Below are 20,324 nucleotides of genomic sequence, written 5' to 3' on the forward strand. Positions count from 1 at the left end.
TCTCCTTTCCTTCTAGGATAGAGTTCATATGTTTTACAACACTCCTCCTTGGACGATTACCACGATATGCACATTGCCTCGTTAAAAAATCCATCCGAAAACTCAGTGGGAAAAAACGATTCTTGGAGAAAAGAGTACATTTCATTCATTAACTACTTTGCAATGTTGTCTCATTAAAAACCTTGTGTGAGAAACCTTCAAGTAAAAACTCACATAAAGAAAAAGAGTACAACATTTAACCTTCTTAGTCATGTATTCTTCAGGATATTCTATTCTTCATGAATAGATATTGAACTTCATGATCTATGCATAAACTTTAGTGTTTTAGCAAATATATGATCTATTTAATCTTTGTAATTCTAGTGGTTTACCTTCAAGATAGATTCAATAAAAATATGCTCCCCTCATAAAACCAAATTTTGAACTTCATTGTTCAAATCATATTTTACATAAATGTGTGCTTAATTAATGGTGTGCAATGCCATAATACTATATCTTTTAAAAAGTTGGCTCATAATTCTACTATGAATTATATGGGTATAAACAAGAGCAATATGCTTCATGCATAATAACCACTTATTAGTTGTGCAAAATAAATAAATTTTATCCTTCAGGATAATAAATCCTTTCAGGGGACTATATGGGTAAGTAAGTTACAATATTAAATATCTTCAAGATAGTGCATCAAATCTCATACTAGAGTTTGAATAGTTATAATTTTTCCTTAGTGGATTTTCATATTATATGTTCTACAAATCTTTAGGATTTAGATTGTACCACTAAATAATAAATCCAATCTTGCATTTGGCATTTAGGTGATAATTTAATTGCCAAGATCACCAATATTCTCATACCTTCTATGGTATTTAGAGGATATCATCACTTCATTGCTAGCCTTTCAATATGAACTTTCTGAGTGTTTGTATGACACCTTCATGGTATTTAGGATTTCTCATTTTTTTCTCGGGTCTACATTCACTTCAGGAATTAATGATGCTTTTCAAGAATCGACTATTAAATCCTTCATAGATTAAATTCTTTAAGGATGTTCTCATTCTTAGTGAATAACATTTCTCTTCTATGAGATATATTATCTACTACATGAGAGATTATTATGTGATATACACACTGAGATAATGTTATTTACTACAAAGTCATTCGATGACTATTCCTTCTAGGACATGTTTTTCTTAAGACTTCAATATTTATTGAGGAATATATTATATCTTAGACTTCTTAATACTTTGTATGAGATTTAATTTCCATATGTTGCGATTTATATTCTTTAGGAACTATATGGATCTTCATAATCCACTTATTAACTGCATATTTAATATTCATTCATTTCATTTGTCAAAGATATATAGCAGAATATTTATTTCTTTTGAGTAGGAGATTCAACCTCAATTGCTTTCTTCATTGACCTGATATAATCGTTACAGACAATTTTGCCATGGACTTTGTTTTCGGATCCGGGTTCTCATAAGGGAAACATTTATAATTTTAGAGGTAGTGTTGTTGACAACTATTATTTTCTTCTAATATTCTCACAATGTAAGATTATTCTATCTCTTTGTCATTTCTCAAATAAGAGATAATTTATTGTTCTACATCCCAACACTAATGATACGCGCGCTTAGTGTGTTGGATTTCATCTTCATGATGATCCTCTTCATGAGGTTCTTAACCTTCTTCATGAGGTGTTCTTGTGATAGAACCGACCAATTATACGAAATTAAGTAAGAAAATCATCCACCAGAGCAGACGATTGAACAAACTTAAGCCCGTATAACCTGTTAGTTCGTGAAATCACGAAGGATTTCAAACCAACTCGTGTCCTAGCCATGATCGTAATAAGTTTAGCGGTCACCATCACAAATTACATAAAAGTTCGCATCACAGATACATCAGAGTTTAAACATAGTTATTACAAACCAGTTCGAATAAAAGTAGCGGAAGTCATTTGTTCAAACCACACACACTCACGCGTAGTTTAAATATAGTGCCAGCGAATGATCATCTCCAACAAAAGCATCAGGTGAGACGTAAGGAATGACCATGCCCATGGTCCTAAGCATCACCCATCGCAGGATAAAGGCAGTTGATATAGTAGCCGTAATACATCTGCCCATCTGTAACAAGTGGGAATAAAACCCTGAGTACGAGAAGGTACTCAGCTAGACTTACCCGACATAACCGAAAATAATTGACACCAAGGATTATGAAGGGCTTTATAGTAGGGTAGCTGACTCATTTGCAAAAAGAAGTATTTTTAGCATTTCAAGAACCTTTCTAAAAGCATTATTGCCAAGTTAATTATTATTAACCTGTCAACTAGATTTGCACCTATACTAGAGTAAACATGTGATTAAGCAGATAATGATAACCAATGATCATTAAACAACTTCCATACTGTCATATTAAAATTGTCCAAGTGTTCCATAAACATTTACTACGATGAAGTAACTCAAGTTAAGTGCTCACTATCCAGGAGCGATGGCGATTCGAATCGATTCCTAACCAGCTGGTGATTTATTCCTTACACAAACCTCACTCACCCGCTAAAGTGAGATATTGATCACCGAGTCAACTTTCCAGGAATCTCGAGTTTGCCAGGAACCACATGTACCCGGGGGCCGACCGACTGCACTTTGGTCTTATCATCCCGCCCCCGTGTCCTACCACACCTGCTCCGGCACAGTGCATTGTGGGCAATCTACTCGGCCCAAAAAATCTCCCAGCTTCGCAGTCGGAAGGTACTTTATTCGGCCAGCTAAATGTAAGGCATACGTTCAATATGACTTGAGGCCCAACAACGGTCGGTCCTTAATCGACACAGATGGAAAACACTACAGTCCAAAACTCTGCAAGTCTCCGTCCGGTCTCAACTTCATTTAACACTTAGTTATACCATGACTTCATAGTCATCCAAGCAGATCCAGGTAACCATCTATAGCTCGCAGGTGACAGGAAATCACCTGACTTCTACCGGTCTAAGCCAGCTAAGCATTGACTTGACTACGGATACCAGGGTAATAAGGATATAGTATAACAAAGGTAGACAAGGTATAATGCAGCAACGGTTGCAAACAACTCCTGAACGTAATGCATCAATTAAAGTAAAGCATTTAATTAAATAATCGCAAACCGGGAGAAAAATGCTCCGGGGCTTGCCTCTCTCGAAGGAGCTCGGGCGGTGATCGGGGCACTCCGGAAGTTCCTCAACATCCTCCTCGTCGGCTTCTAGCACTTCCTGCTGCTGCACCTCGAGCTGCTCCTCGGGCTCCTCGGGTATGACGACTGGGTTCTCGGTTTGCGATCCTGTATGATGCAATGCGCGTAAGTGATTATGCAAACGGTGCATCGAAGGAGATGAATGCAATGGATATGTTTAAATGCAAGGTAGTCAACATCATCCAAGAAACTATACTATAAGCACATGTCATCTACTGCATTCTCTTCTACTACTAATATGTTAAGTCAACATATCTTAGGAAATGCTTCAAAGATACACCAAAGCTTTACTAATTTCTTAATCACACTTAAAGCAACACTTGCTTAAACCCTAATTAATAATAGGTTTGAATAGCAACATATATTTCTGATGCTCCTAAAAATCTAAGAAAATTACAGTAGCATAATACTATCCTAAACAAACTACCATAAAAATTTCATGGCATTTGGATAAGTAAACTATCCTACACAAAAATGACAAGCTATAGCATAAAAATGAGCATGAAATTGCTTTGTACTATGAAAAGTGTCAAACAACAGAATTAATATTTTTCCTAGGTTCTTCATAGGATATAATGACTGCACAAAAATTATCACATGCATGTTTTATACAAAATTTGTTCTCTAGCAAAAATAACAAAACTCAGCCATTAAAAGTACTTGAACTACACCTCAAAATTTTCCCACAGCACATGCATGAAACATATTTTTCCTAGGAAGTATATGACATAATAAGATTAACAAACTTGGAATCATATTTTTCTGAAGACTATAGATTTTTTTACACATTTTTCAAGTTATCAGCAATATCCATGATTAAATAAAACCCTATAGAAGAGTATTTCAAAAATGACATGCACAATTTTTTTCCAGTAGATCTGATGATAAGGAACCTAGAAAAGTTTGTTTCAACAAATTTGGAGCAAGTTTGATCACCCAAACATTTTTCAAACCATTTTAGATTTCAAATAATAAAGAATAAAGGGAAATCAAATCACTTAAACGTTACTGGGCCAGCCCGTGGAAACGAACTGGCCCACGGCCACAACCGGCCTGCGCGGCCCGAGCGCGAGAGAGGGGGAGACGGCCCAACAGGGCGTCAGCCCACGGCCTGGCTCGGCCTGGCCGGCTGAGGCAGAGTGCCCCGCCGGCGCGCGCGCTGGCGCGGCTCGGCCAGCGGCCGGCGGCCATCTCCGGCCACGGCAGCGCAAGCAAGCGAGCGCAAGAGGTTCACGAGGCATTGGCGAATGTGAGCAGGCAGCTAAGCAGGGTAGAGAAGAGGAGGAAGGGGGAGTCCCACGGCGGCCGAGCATGGCGGCGCCATGGCCGTCGGTGGCGAGGCGCGGGGAAGCTCACCCTGGGCTCGGAAGGCGGCGCAAGCACGAGCGTGAGTCGAGGGAAGGCGAGGTGGAGTTGTAGGCGCGAGCAATCGGGGAATGGCGCGGTGGTGCGGGAGCTCGACGCCGGCGGAGCTGCGGGCGCGGCGAGCGGCAGAGCTCGAGCTCTCGGCTCTGGAGGGGAGGAGAGGAAACGCGGGCGGGAGTGAGCGAGCGCGCGGGCACCAGCAGGTGAAGGCGGGCGCGTGGGCGCGGTGTCAGGCCGCGGCTGTCGCGCGGCGGGCGACGCCGGCGCGTGGTCGCCACGCGGCGGAATTTCTCTGCCGCGGTCGCGGCGTGGCGCAGCGACGGGCGCGCGAGTGCGGGCGAGCGGCAGGCGCGGCGTGGGCCTGGGCCGGCGAAGCGGCTGCGGGAGCAAGGCGCGGCGCGAAGGCAGGCCGGGCCGCCGGTGCGGCTGGGCCAAAAACGAGGCGCAAGGCCCACGAAGGTAAAAACAAGATTTTTCAAATTAATTTGAATTCCTTTTTCATTCAAACGAATTTTTGGACTAAATCAAAGCAGTTTCAAACTTTGGGCCAAAAATAAAAGTTGCTCAAAATTTTATCATCTACAACTTTGATTTTAATACCAACGTCCAATTCATTATAGATTTTGAATTATAAAATTAAAGTAAATTTTGACTTAAACCCTAATGTTTGGAGAATTATTTTTAAAGCAAAATTTGACAATAATTCAAATACAAACCTTGCTCCAAAAATTGTGATAAACAATTCTAGATGATTTACAATCATAACCAAACAAGTTCTACTAACCTAGCAAACAAAATCAGGGCAAAACAATTCTAACAAAGGCATGCAACATTCAGGTTTCACAACATGTTTCAGATGTTTCGAAGCAGTGTTTCACTTGTTATTCACATGATTAAGCATGTATGATTTGGATGCTTGATGATGCATGATATGTGTGATTTGTAGTGCCTAAATGTAGGCATAACACCGGGGTGTTACAGCCCTCCCCCCTTATAAAAATCTCATCCCGAGATTTGGGTTACGAACCATTTGTTATAAAATTCTTCATAAGCTTTTTGTAGATACTCTCCTGTTTCCCACGTTGCATCTCCCTCATCATGATGATCCCACTGTATCTTGTATGGTTTCACCACATTATTCCAAGTAGCATGTTCCTTAGTGTCTAACACCCGGACTGGTTGCTCACGATACACCAAATCTGATTTGAGTTGAATACCTCGAGGTTCTATTCTTTCCTCTGGAACACGCAAACATTTCTTGAGATGTGATACATGGAAAACTAGGAAAACAATACTCATTGTCTCAGGTAACTCTAACTTGTAAGCTACCGGACCTCTTCGTTCTAAGATCTTGTATGGTCCTACGAATCTCGCGGCAAGCTTCCTTCAGATTCCAAACCTTTTCTTCTTCATTGGCGTGACTTTCAGATAAACATAGTCACCAACTTCAAACATAAGGGGTCTCCTTCTTTTGTCTGCATAACTTTTCTGACATGATTGGGCAGCTTTCATATTCTGCTGAATAATATGAACTTTCTTCTCGGCTTCTTCTACAAAGTCAATGCCATAATATCTTCTATCACCAGGCTCTACCCAATTCAATGGTGTTCTACATTTTCTGCCATATAAAGCTTCGAATGGGGCCATCTTGATGCTTTCTTGATAACTATTATTATAAGAAAACTCAGCTAGCGGTAACCATGACTCCCATGATCCCTTAGAAGACAATACATAGGCTCTTAACATATCTTCCAAAATAGCATTCACTCGTTCAGTCTGACCATCTGTCTAAGGATGATAAGCGGTACTGTGAATCAAACTAGTTCCTAAGCCTTTATGTAAATGTTCCCAAAAATGAGCCATGAACTGCGAGCCTCTATCAGATACTATGGTCTTTGGTATACCATGCAACCTCACAACCTCTGCGATATACCTCTCGGCATATTGAGGTGGTCGATAGTCTGTTTTGACAGGCAAGAAATGAGCGGTCTTGGTAAGACGGTCCACAATTACCCAAATCGAATCATGTCCTTTTTGAGTAGTGGGCAAACCCATGATAAAATCCATACTTATATCGTCCCACTTCCAACTAGGGACTGATAAGGGTTGCAACATACCGGCAGGTTTCATGTGAATTGCTTTCACTCGACAACATGTGTCACATCTGACAACATATGCTGTAATTTCTTTTTTCATTTTGGTCCACCAATAGCGAGATCTTAGTTCTTGATACATCTTACTACTTCTGGGATGGATAGATAGCTTAGAAAAGTGAGCTTCATCCATGAGCTTATTCCTAAGCTCTCGATCCTTGGGAACCACAAGACGGTTGTCAAACCACAACACGCCCTGTTCATCCACTTTAAAGTGTTGAGACGGCTTTTCTTTTATTTTCTCTTTGATATGGAATATTCCCTTGTCGGTTTTCTGACTTTCTATTATCTTACTTTTCAAAGAGCAACTAATCTGAATACTATGTAACACAGCAGGATGCATTAGATCGAACCCATCTTCAAGTAATGGCTGCACATTTAAATAATGTGACTTTCTGCTCAAAGCATCTGCCACTACATTGGCTTTACCAGGATGATATTGCACATTCAAGTTATAATCCTTTATCAATTCCAACCATCTGCGCTGTCTCATGTTTAGCTCTGGTTGGGTAAAGATATACTTAAGACTCTTGTGATCCGTGAAAATATTGCACACATTACCAAGTAGATAATGTCTCCAAATTTTTAGGGCGTGCACAACTGCAGCAAGTTCAAGATCATGTGTTGGATAGTTGACTTCGTGCTTTCTCAATTGTCATGATGCATAAGCTATGACTCTCCTTTCTTGCATAAGAACACAACCCAATCCAGTCTTCGATGCATCGCAAACCATATCAAATGGTTTCTCAATATCTGGTTGTGCTAGAACAGGAGCAGTGGTCAACAGTTTCCGCAAAGTGTGGAAAGCTGCTTCACACTCTTCTGTCCACACAAACTTATGATCCTTCTGTAGGAGGCTTGTCATTGGTTTGGCGATCTTCGAGAAATCTGGTATAAAGCGACGATAATAACTCGCTAGTCCTAAGAAACTTCTAATCTCATGAACTGTGGTCGGTGCTTTCCAATTCATAACTTCTTGCACCTTACTTGGATCGACTGAAACTCCATTCTCTGACAGAATGTGACCAAGGAAAGGAACTTCCTTCAACCAGAATTCGCATTTGCTAAACTTAGCATACAATTGATGATCTCTAAGTCTGGTCAAGACAGTTCTCAGATGCTCTTCATAATCTTTCTCGTTCTCGGAGTACACCAGAATGTCATCGATGAACACCACCACAAACTTATCCAATTCTGGCATAAAAACTGTATTCATCAAAAACATAAAGTACGCAGGAGCATTTGTCAAGCCAAAAGACATGACAAGATACTCATACAACCCGTATCTGGTGGAAAATGTAGTTTTCGGTATATCTTGTGGCCTAATCTTAATCTGATAATAACCGGATCTCAAATCTATTTTTGAGAACACCTTGGCCTTGGATAATTGGTCAAACAGAACATCAATATGTGGCAAGGGATATTTATTCTTGATGGTCACAGCATTGAGTGGCCTATAATCTACGCACATTCTCAACGTGCCCTCTTTCTTCTTTTTCATAAACAAAGCGGGACATCCCCATTCAGACTTGCTTGGCCGAATAAACCCCTTTTTTGACAAATCTTCTAATTGCTTCTTCAGCTCAGCTAACTCATCTGGAGGCATCCGATAGGGCCTCCTTGAAATTGGAGCTGTTCCGGGGACTAGCTCAATTCCAAACTCAATCTCCCTATCTGGCGGAAGACCAGGTAGCTCATCCGGGAATACGTCCGGGAATTCACACACTACCGGAATCTGATGAATAGGAATGACTGCCGTAGCACATGTAATACTTATAAGGTCTGTTCTTCGAGGTAATGGTACTTAGAAAGTACCCTCACCCAGGGGATCCTTAAGGGTAAGTACTCGACTTCCAGTATCTATGACTGCTCCCCAATCCTTCATCCAATTCATCCCTATAATGACATCCAAGACTAACCCAGGCATAACTATCAAGTTCACTCGGAACTTCCTGCTACCTAATTCAAGGGTTGCCCCTCAAACCATCTGGTTGGTCAAAACATCAGCCCCTGCTGAACTTATACGGTAACCATAACCCAATTCTGTGTATAGTTGTTCATGTTTCTATGCAAATGCTTGACTCATAAAAGAATGTGATGATCCAGAATCAAATAGAACAACTGCAGGGTTTTTGTTGACAGGAAACTTACCAGCAGTGACGGGCTCTCCCTCTAGAATTTCATCCACTATCGTACTATGCACTCTAGCATTATAAGTCTGCTGCTTCTTTTTGGGTGGGTATGGACAAAACCTCGAGAAATGACCGGGTTGATTACAGTTATAGCAGGGTCCTCTTACTGTCCCGGCAGATCCCACAGCTCCCTTGGAACTGCCTTGTACCGTGGTTGCGACTGCTTTGTTGGGTTGTACTGCCATCTTGTACGGCTTTTGAGGTCCATGGAAATTCTGACTTCTTGGCTGAGGTGGACGAAACCTAGCGCCAGGTGCCGATGGGCGATATGGGGGACGACCTCCCATAGGGGCTCTAGCTTGAGACGGCCCACCTTCAAAGGCTCTCTTGCGTGTCTTGGCTGCGGTGCTGGCGTTGTTATTCTTCTTCTGCTTCAGACAGTCGCTGATGAAGTCATTGAATCTGACGCGGTTGTTGGTACCAACATGCTTCATCATTTTTGGATTGAGACCTCTCTTAAAACTGGCTATTCTTTTAGCATCTGTGTCAACCATGTCGAGAGCATAGCGACACAAGTTGTTGAAGGCATGCAGGTATTGCGTCACGGTTTTGGTGCCCTGGTTCAACGCCAGAAACTCTCCCAACTTCATCTCGGTCAGCCCTGGTGGAATATAGGCTCCACGGAAGGCCTCAGCAAACTCTCTCCAAGAAATCTAAGCATTTGGAGGGAAGGTAGTACGATGGTGCTTCCACCACATTCCCGTCGATCCTTGCAATTGAAGTGCAGCATACTCCGTTTTTAGAACCTCAGTCATCCTCAACACACGGAATTTATCTTCCATCATTTTGATCCATTCCTCAGCATCGAGTGGCTCTATTGCTTCCTTGAATACTGGCGGCCTGGTGTCCATGAAATCTTTGAAGCTGCTATATTGGTTCACTCACATGCCACCACCTTGATTGTTACCATGTTGAACGTTGTTGGCGATGGTTCGAAGAAGATCCTCCATATTCTTCTGGGATTGTTCCGCGTTGCGCTGACTCCCGAGCAGTTGTGCGAGGAATATCTCGAGGGTAAACGGGGGAGGAGGTGGCAAATGCGGTTCATGGGGAGGTTCATTGTTGTTGCTGTGGTTTCCACCACCACCACCACCACCGGTCCCCTCACCATTGGCACCGGGCTCAGCGGCCTCATACGTGGTTCAACGAGTGTTTGTCATCTGCATATTTCAGCAACAAGTAACGATTGAGTGAAGCTGTAATAATTGCAAGTGAAGGAAAAATTTATGCCGTACTGAATTTACTGGAGAGAATAAACTCATACAATAAAACAGAGGCACAACCATCGCATCCCAATTAAAACAACAGCATTTAATCGAATTGCTTCAACAGCAAACATCGCGTCCATACAATCACATTGCCAGCATACATACACTCGACTTTTTATGCGTTCAGATATCGCATTCAAAAATCAAGTTCCAACCATATGCCAAGTCTCATACGTTCGAAGCAACATACGATAGATTACATGCCAATAAAAGAAAGGTCATCGCGACGAGACCTAGATACTAGCGCAAGGCAACTAGCCTACTCCTCGGGGCCATCATCAGGATCGGAGATGTCACCATCGCCTCCAGGTGAAACTGTAGGCTCATCCTGGTCGTCGTCGTCGATGTCCATGCCAGCGGCGACTGGTGGAGCATATGGGCCAACCCCATTGTAGAGCGCGTGAAACTCCTCGTGCAAGTAGCCGTTGTATTCCTCTAGCTCATCGACCCTCTACAGTAGAAGGTTTCTTGCGTTCCAGGCTTCATTCCTTTCCTGAACCAGTTGTCCAATCATGCGGTCTGCATTGTTGTTGGCTTGAGTCAACATATGCACTCGCTGCATAGCTCTATCACCTCTCTCAACCGCCTGATCTCTCTGTAAGTTCATATCAGCCAACTACTCCTGCAAGCTAGCTATAGCACGTGCCTGTCTCTTCTTCTCCTTCTTCCCTTTGAGCTTATCCTCACTATGCAAGCCAGTCAAAGTCCAGTAGGTACTCTCGAGACCCTCATACGCTCTGATGGCGGCGAACATAGCACTCATTGCCTGGTTGTCGCTAGCCTGTCCTTTAGCTGGACCTCTGACCAATGCGCTTCCCTAAGGCTAAACCCAAATGGCATCACGAGGATCATCCCTAGGAAAAGTACCAGCTAGAGCTGCTGCAGGCTCACTGGGAAATCTGCTCATGATGTCCCTGATGACACGGAAGGCTGCTCCCTCTGCACCCTTAGCCGGAGTGCGACCCTCAAACTCCAAATGCCAACCGTCCCAATCTGGAGCATCACCGAGAGCAGGAACCGTGATCTCCACCACTGCAAGTCCATCCTCTGCTAACTGGCTCTAATTCCATGAGTACACCGGCTCTTGACCCTCTGGGTACCCCACATCATGGAGCACTCTCCAAAGCAAAGTCGGCATGCCAAACTCGCTCAAGAAGGTGTTCGTGGTGCGGTGCTCCCTTAGGGCCAACGGACGTCGAGGTGCTCTTCCTCCGGTGGACTTACGGGCGGTCTGCTTCGTGCGAGCCATCTGTAGCAAAAGTTCTTTTATTACCTCGGGGAAACATATTTTAGGTGATACAACTTTTGTCAAAATGAGATAATCAATTTATAAGGGGAGGAATGCATGAGATGAATGAAATGCACAAGTAACATGATGTATGTACGTGTCGTACGTTCTCACAAACTTAGGAAATAAATAATTTCTAACGACGAATTCGGTGGCATACAACGATCTCTCAATACGTAGCTAATACGTTCTACATGATAGCGTTGTTATGTACCTGCAGAAGATTCATTTTAGCCCAAATTTCCAATGAATGCATAAAAGCAGTAAAGTTTTATCTACACGCTCTACACGAATCTCTAGATACGTGTACAACGGTAGTAACTACCCGAACCATCGTCCTACTGACGGCATCGCCTCAACAGATGGAAGACCCATTCATGAGATACCTTTGTAAAACATGTGTAGAACATGTAATTACTCCAGCATCATATAAGCATTCACCCTAGATCGGCGGTGTATCCGATCATGCTCTCACAACTCACACTTACCGAGGCGTAGAGGCAAATGATCCATACATTACCACTCAAACAAGTGGCACTCATATAATAGCACGCCATATGAGCGACGAAAGAGAAATATGATGCAAGACCCCCAGTCAGTATTTAATTAAGCCACCTAAAGTCCTTAACTAGGCATAACGGATATGATCACTGGCACACTTTATAGTTTTAAAATCACGTTTTTCAAATGACTTTTTTTGTTTTAAATACACTTGTGAACAGTAACATGCTAAACCATGCTCTGATACCAGCTGTGACAGAACCGACCAATTATACGAAATTAAGTAAGAAAATCATCCACCAGAGCAGACGATTGAACAAACTTAAGCCCGTATAACCCGGTAGTCCGTGAAATCATGAAGGATTTCAAACCAACTCGTGTACCAGCCATGATCGTAATAAGTTTAGCGGTCACCATCACAAATTACATAAAAGTTTGCATCACATATACATCAGAGTTTAAACATAGTTATTACAAACCAGTTCGAATAAAAGTAGCGGAAGTCATTTGTTCAAACCATACACACTCACGCGTAGTTTAAATATAGTGCCAGCGAATGATCATCTCCAACAAAAGCATCAGGTGAGACGTAAGGAATGACCATGCCCATGGTCCTAAGCATCACCCATCACAGGATAAAGGCAGTTGATACAGTAGCCGTAATACATCTGCCCATCTGCAACAAGTGGGAATAAAACCCTGAGTACGAGAAGGTACTCAGCTAGACTTATCCGACATAACCGAAAATAATTGACACCAAGGATTATGAAGGGCTTTATAGTAGGGTAGCTGACTCATTTGCAAAAAGAAGCATTTTTAGCATTTCAAAAACCTTTCTAAAAGCATTATTGCCAAGTTAATTATTATTAACCTGTCAACTAGATTTACACCTATACTAGAGTAAACATGTGATTAAGCAGATAATGATAACCAATGATCATTAAACAACTTCCATACTGTCATATTCATTAAAACTGTCCAAGTGTTCCATAAACATTTACTACGATGAAGTAACTCAAGTCAAGTGCTCACTATCCAGGAGTGATGGCGATTCGAATCGATTCCTAACCAGCTGGTGATTTATTCCTTACACAAACCTCACTCACCCGCTAAAGTGAGATATTGATCACCGAGTCAACTTTCCAGGAATCTCGAGTTTGCTAGGAACCACATGTACCCGGGGGCCGACCGACTGCACTTTGGTCTTATCATCCTGCCCCCGTGTCCTACCACACCTGCTCCGGCACAGTGCGTTGTGGGCAATCTACTCGGCCCGAAAAATCTCCCAGCTTCGCGGTCGGAAGGTACTTTATCCGGCCAGCTAAATGTAAGGCATGCGTTCAACATGACTTAAGGCCCAACAACGGTCGGTCCTTAATCGACACAGACGGAAAACACTACAGTCCAAAACTCTACAAGTCTCCGTCCAGTCTCAACTTCATTTAACACTTAGTTATGCCATGACTTCATAGTCATCCAAACAGATCCAGGTAACCACCTATAGCTCGCAGGTGATAGAAAATCACCTGACTTCTACCGGTCTAAGCCAGCTAAGCATTGACTTGACTACGGATAACAGGGTAACAAGGATATAGTATAACAAAGGTAGACAAGGTATAATGCAGCAACGGTTGCAAACAACTCCTGAACGTAATGCATCAATTAAAGTAAAGCATTTAATTAAATAATCGCAAACCGGGAGAAAAATGCTCCGGAGCTTGCCTCTCTCGAAGGAGCTCGGGCGGTGATCGGGGCACTCCGGAAGTTCCTCAACGTCCTCCTCGTCGGCTTCTGGCACTTCCTGCTGCTGCACCTCGAGCTGCTCCTCGGGCTCCTCGGGTATGACGACTGGGTTCTCGGTTTGCGATCCTGTATGATGCAATGCGCGTAAGTGATTATGCAAACGGTGCATTGAAGGAGATGAATGCAATGGATATGTTTAAATGCAAGGTAGTCAACATCATCCAAGAAACTATACTACAAGCACATGTCATCTACTGCATTCTCTTCTACTACTAATATGTTAAGTCAACATATCTTATGAAATGCTTCAAAGATACATCAAAGCTTTACTAATTTCTTAATCACACTTAAAGCAACACTTGCTTAAACCCTAATTAATAATAGGTTTGAATAGCAACATATATTTCTGATGCTCCTAAAAATCTGAGAAAATTACAGTAGCATAATACTATCCTAAACAAACTACCATAAAAATTTCATGGCATTTGGATAAGTAAACTATCCTACACAAAAATGACAAGCTATAGCATAAAAATGAGCATGAAATTGCTTTGTACTATGAAAAGTGTCAAACAACAGAATTAATATTTTTCTTAGGTTCTTCATAGGATATAATGACTGTACAAAAATTATCACATGCATGTTTTATACAAAATTTGTTCTCTAGCAAAAATAACAAAACTCAGCCATTAAAAGTACTTGAACTACACCTCAAAATTTTCCCACAGCACATGCATGAAACATATTTTTCCTCGGAAGTACATGACATAATAAGATTAACAAACTTGGAATCATATTTTTCTGAAGACTATAGATTTTTTTACACATTTTTCAAGTTATCAGCAATATCCATGATTAAATAAAACCCTACAGAAGAGTATTTCAAAAATGACATGCACAATTTTTTTTCTAGTAGATCTGATGATAAGGAACCTAGAAAAGTTTGTTTCAACAAATTTGGAGCAAGTTTGATCACCCAAACATTTTTCAAACCATTTTAGATTTCAAATAATAAAGAATAAAGGGAAATCAAATCACTTAAACGTTACTGGGCTAGCCCGTGGAAACGAACTGGCCCACGGCCACAACCGGCCTATGCGGCCCGAGCGCGAGGGAGGGGGAGACGGCCCAACAGGGCGTCAGCCCACGGCCTGGCTCGGCCTGGCCGGCTGAGGCAGAGTGCCCCGCCGGCGCGGCTCGGCCAGCGGCCGGCGGCCATCTCCGGCCACGGCAGCGCAAGCAAGCGAGCGCAAGAGGTTCGCGAGGCATTAGCGAATGCGAGCAGGCAGCTAAGCAGGGTGGAGAAGGGGAGGAAGGGGGAGTCCCACGGCGGCCGAGCACGGCGGCGCCATGGCCGTCGGTGGCGAGGCGCGGGGAAGCTCACCCTGGGCTCGAAAGGCGGCGCAAGCACGAGCGTGAGTCGAGGGAAGGCGAGGCGGAGTTGTGGGCGCGAGCAATCGGGGAATGGCGCGGTGGTGCGGGAGCTCGACGTCGGCGGAGCTGTGGGCGCGGCGAGCGGCAGAGCTCGAGCTCTCGGCTCTGGAGGGGAGGAGAGGAAACGCGGGCGGGAGTGAGCGAGCGCGCGGGCACCAGCAGGTAAAGGCGGGCGCGTGGGCGCGGTGTCAGGTCGCGGCTGCCGCGCGGCGGGCGACGCCGGCGCGTGGTCGCCACGCGGCGGAATTTCTCTGCCGTGGTCGCGGCGTGGCGCAGCGACGGGCGCGCGAGTGCGGGCGAGCGGCAGGCGCGGCGTGGGCCTGGGCCGGCGAAGCGGCTGCAGGAGCAAGGCGCGGTGCGAAGGCAGGCCGGGCCGCCGGTGCGGCTGGGCCGAAAATGAGGCGCAAGGCCCACGAAGGTAAAAACAAGATTTTTCAAATTAATTTGAATTCCTTTTTCATTCAAACGAATTTTTGGACTAAATCAAAGCAGTTTTAAACTTTGGGCCAAAAATAAAAGTTGCTCAAAATTTTATCCTCTACAACTTTGATTTTAATACCAACGTCCAATTCATTATAGATTTTGAATTATAAAATTAAAGTAAATTTTGACTTAAACCCTAATGTTTGGAGAATTATTTTTAAAGCAAAATTTGACAATAATTCATATACAAACCTTGCTCCAAAAATTGTGATAAACAATTCTAGATGATTTACAATCATGACCAAACAAGTTCTACTCACCTAGCAAACAAAATCAGGGTAAAACAATTCTAACAAAGGCATGCAACATTCAGGTTTCACAACATGTTTAAGATGTTTCGAAGCAGTGTTTCACTTGTTATTCATATGATTAAGCATGTATGATTTGGATGCTTGATGATGCATGATATGCGTGATTTACAGTGCCTAAATGTAGGCATAACACCGGGGTGTTACAGCTCTCTTCATGAGAATGAAGGAGCTTTATTTTATTTCTATCCAATAAGTACACACTAAACTAGAATCCACAAACGTCCCCATAGATTTTAGCTTGATTGTATACAACATTTAGTTTACTACTAGTAAACATAACTTCTGGTTTATAACTTCAAGTTACTTCTCTTATTTTTAAAAATATTTGGCATATGCTCCGCTTCATGCTTCATAAGAGCATTAGTCAAACTATTGTTTGATTTAGTGCGTGATACTATTGTTTCTTCAAGCTTCAAGGAATATTTTTCTCTTAAGACCATTTTCCTTCTATGAAATAATATTTGGCATTTAACATAGGCTTTCTCTCCCTCTAATGTCAATATTAGATCTTTAATAGCACACTTCAAAAGATATCCCCTATCATAGACTTAAAATAATTCAAAATCATGTATCTCCAACTATAAGTGAAGGCCCATTCATGTATACTATGATGTAGTTTTATAGAAAATATTAACGCACATATTTTAACACGGGGGTTATTATTCACTAAATGCAGCGAGCTAGAATACATAAAGTGCACTTAAGAATGTTCAGCATTCCTACAAACTCAGGGATGTTCTCCCCCTGGTTTGCACATATCATGGTTTAGAAAACGATTTCATTGTCTAGCTTCTTTATTGTTTAGCCAAAAAAAAAAGATCGAATTACTCATACATAAAAAATGGACCATATACTTCAAATATATAAAATACGCAACATTCAAAATCACATGGATTTTATTCTAGAAATTTCTAATTACCATTAATACAAAATTCTCAAAATGCCTTTTCTTCAAAAATCCTAAATCATCTAAGTGTGTTATAAAACATGTTGTCAGCAGTTAAGACATTTCTCTCTCCATCTCTCATGATCAACATAGTAGATAAAAGTTGAACACAGACAAAAAAAAATAGGAAGACTATTCTTTACTTCTCTCAATATTGATAATTTACAGCATAAAGCTTTCATATATATATATATATATATATATATATATATATATATATATATATATATATATATATATATATATATATATATATATATATATAGTCCTACCAAGATCTAAAAATTCAATAAAAACTCATGTACAAATAAACTAGGATTATGATTCATTGCTTTCTTTTCCTTCTCTATAGAGTCCCACGTCAGCGGCCTGGGTGTGAGTGCGACCTGCCTCCCCTGCTTCCTGCTTGCCGCGATGAGTGGGAACGGTAAAGCTGAGGGGCATGCGCTGGCTACGCGTCCCTCCCAAGCGTAGGACCAGAAAGTATCAAACTGGGGAATGACAGGTGGGTCCCTGATGTTCTTATTACTGGGCCCGTTGTGTTTTTGTGCAGGTCCGGAAATACATACGGTGGACAAAAGCTACGGGTGGCTGGGTGGTTTGCGCGAGGTGTACGCGCGGCGTGGGTGAATGCGCGTTGGAAATGAGGCCCCGTTTAGTTCAAAAAATTTAATTTTATACATGCATAGAGTATTAAATGTAGATGAAAAAAAAAACTAATTACATAGGTGGTCGAGAAATCGCGAGACGAAACTTTTGAACCTAATTAGTCCATAATTAGATACTAATTACCAAATACAAACGAAATGCTACAGTGAGCCAAAATCTAAAAAAAAATTTTGATCTAAACGCACCCTGAGTGGGCGGGGAATAATTTCGAGTGGGCCCGGGGAACCAGTGGCGCTACTGTACGAAGTACTCGATCGGACACGAGGCGCAAATTTTTAAACGAGCGCTGCGTCTGGGTGCACGGCTCTAGTGGCATTCGGATGCTCTTTGAACTTTTCTTTTCCCCCTCGTCCTCGTCCTGCGAGCCAACTCCACCTGCGATACTGCCGCTGATACTTCTAGGCCCTGTTTAGTTTCACCTTCGTTTTACTAAATTTTTCAAGATTCTTCGTCATATTAAATTTTTGAATGCATACATGAAACATTAAATATAAATAAAAAATAAAACTAATTACATAGTTTAGATAAAATCCACGAGACGAATCTTTTAAACCTAATTAGACTATGATCGAACATTAATTACCAAATAACAACAAAAACGCTACAATGCTCATTTTGCAAAAAATCTCGCATCTAAACTGGGCCCTACTTTGAGCCTTCAAAATTCGAACTCTCGATATCCGGTGGTGTTTGGATATGGTGACTAAAATTAAAGTGCTATCATGTGAAAGTATCGTATGATGTGTTTGGATACTAATAAAAAACAAATTACAGAATCCGTCGGTGCCTCGAGAGAAGAGTTTATTAAGCCTAATTAATCCGTCATTAGCACATGTTACTGTAGCAACACATTATCAAATCATGAACTAATTAGGCTTAAAAGATTCGTCTCGTAAATTAGTCGCAAACTGTGTAATTAGTTTCGTAATTAGTCTATATCTAATACTCCATGCATGTGTCCAAACATCTGATGGGACAGCGACTAAAATTTAAGAGGAGAAACCAAACGCCCTCTAAATCGGAGTGCCCGTTTCACATTCATCGTAGTATAATCCAAAGTAGCAGTACTCCGTATACTAGTAGTATATATACTGTGAATTAAACCAAGCAGGCGTGTTTAGAAAAAAAAAAAAGAAGAAGAGCGAGGGCAATTTTGGTTCGGACTCCATAGTCCATCATATTAGAAAACCCCTACTAATTTTTTGTTCTTATTAGATATATGCCCATATGTTGCACTGGGATCGTAATTTTTTAAACTAGATCTCAGTAATCAGACGTAGATGCTTGAGCTCCGGAGACTTCATATGGGACGTGAATACGTGCATCCGGTCTTCGTATCGGAACCGGGTAGGATGCAAAAGCGTGAGCTCCGAGTGGATGATGATTTGTACCAAACGCGGACGCGTGAGCAGGGATCAAGGTTTGATGTCATTAGGTAAATGATGACGTTAGAGTCTTTTTAATTTTTTTATATATAAGTTGCTATTTGGGACTGTCCCGCTCCATGCTTTTCAGCTCTGTTCAATATTTTTCGGTTAAATAGGAGCACCTACACAAACTTTATCTTCATGAAACAGGATGAAGTTGAGAGGACACCTAAAGAGATGCTCTAGAAACTCCAGGGTTTTGTGGAGCTACTCTACGATGGAGTTCGTGGAGCAGTCCCAAAAAACTGATGATCCAATTGTGTGACAAAAAAATCAAGTAGGATAGCAATGTACTCTTACTCCCCCCGTTCTAAATTATAAGTCGCTTTGACTTTTTTAGTTCATCCATTTCGCTATTGCATCTAAATATAATAATATGTCTAGATACATAGCAAAATAGATGAACCAAACAAATTAAAGGGACTTATAATTTGGAACGGAGGGAGTAGCAGTGAAGTTTCACGAAACCTTTACAATATATGAACTTTTTAACAATAAAAAGATAAGAAGAAATTTATTTTTGACCACACAACTGTTGTCCAAGTTGTTTTGGCCATGTAATTCTAAAACTAGAAGTCTCTAGCTGTCAAACTATACAAATTTGGTCATCTAGCCGGTTTTGAACATGGCTTTTTAGTTTTTGATAATAATAATAACTAGTTTATTTTCTAGAGCGTGGCTTTTTAGCTTTTGATAATAATAATAACTAGTTTATTTTATAGAAAACATATAACTAACTCATTTCTAATTAGGGAAAAAATAAATTAGTACCAGATTTTTCCTAAAAGTATAGTCTATCTATTGGAGCTCTAATTTGAATTATTTGTATCTTTTTTGTGGTGGTTCATAGTGTTTTGTTGCCCATAGTTATGCATGTTATTTATTTAAGCCATCATTTTGTGATATATCATACTTGAAGGCCCTGCACTCTATCTCGCTGAAGACCACCGAAGTTCAACGCTCTATTAACCCTATTGTTCCTAGTGGGACCGGGAAGGCACACAACCACTCACCAAGCCCCTCCCCCCTCCCCCCTTGCTAGATGCGAGTGAGAACCCACAATTACATCCACGCAATAGGGAACAAGGGAGTCAACCAATGTTGGAGTCGCGAAGAAGGCGGAGCAAAAACTGAAGAAGAAGAAGAAGAAGAAGAAGATGGGGGCCAGGGCGGCGTAGACGGTGCCACCAAGGAGGGAAGGGATCAGGAAGAGGAGGGAGGGGGGTGGAGCGGGACTCACGGAGCAGCAACCGTGGCGGAGGAGGAGGATAGAGCACCCTGCCCCGTGTCCGGCATCGATGTGATGGCTT

This window comes from Miscanthus floridulus, chromosome 6, assembly GCF_019320115.1.
Source record: "Miscanthus floridulus cultivar M001 chromosome 6, ASM1932011v1, whole genome shotgun sequence".
In the NCBI taxonomy this organism is placed as follows: Eukaryota; Viridiplantae; Streptophyta; class Magnoliopsida; order Poales; family Poaceae; genus Miscanthus; species Miscanthus floridulus.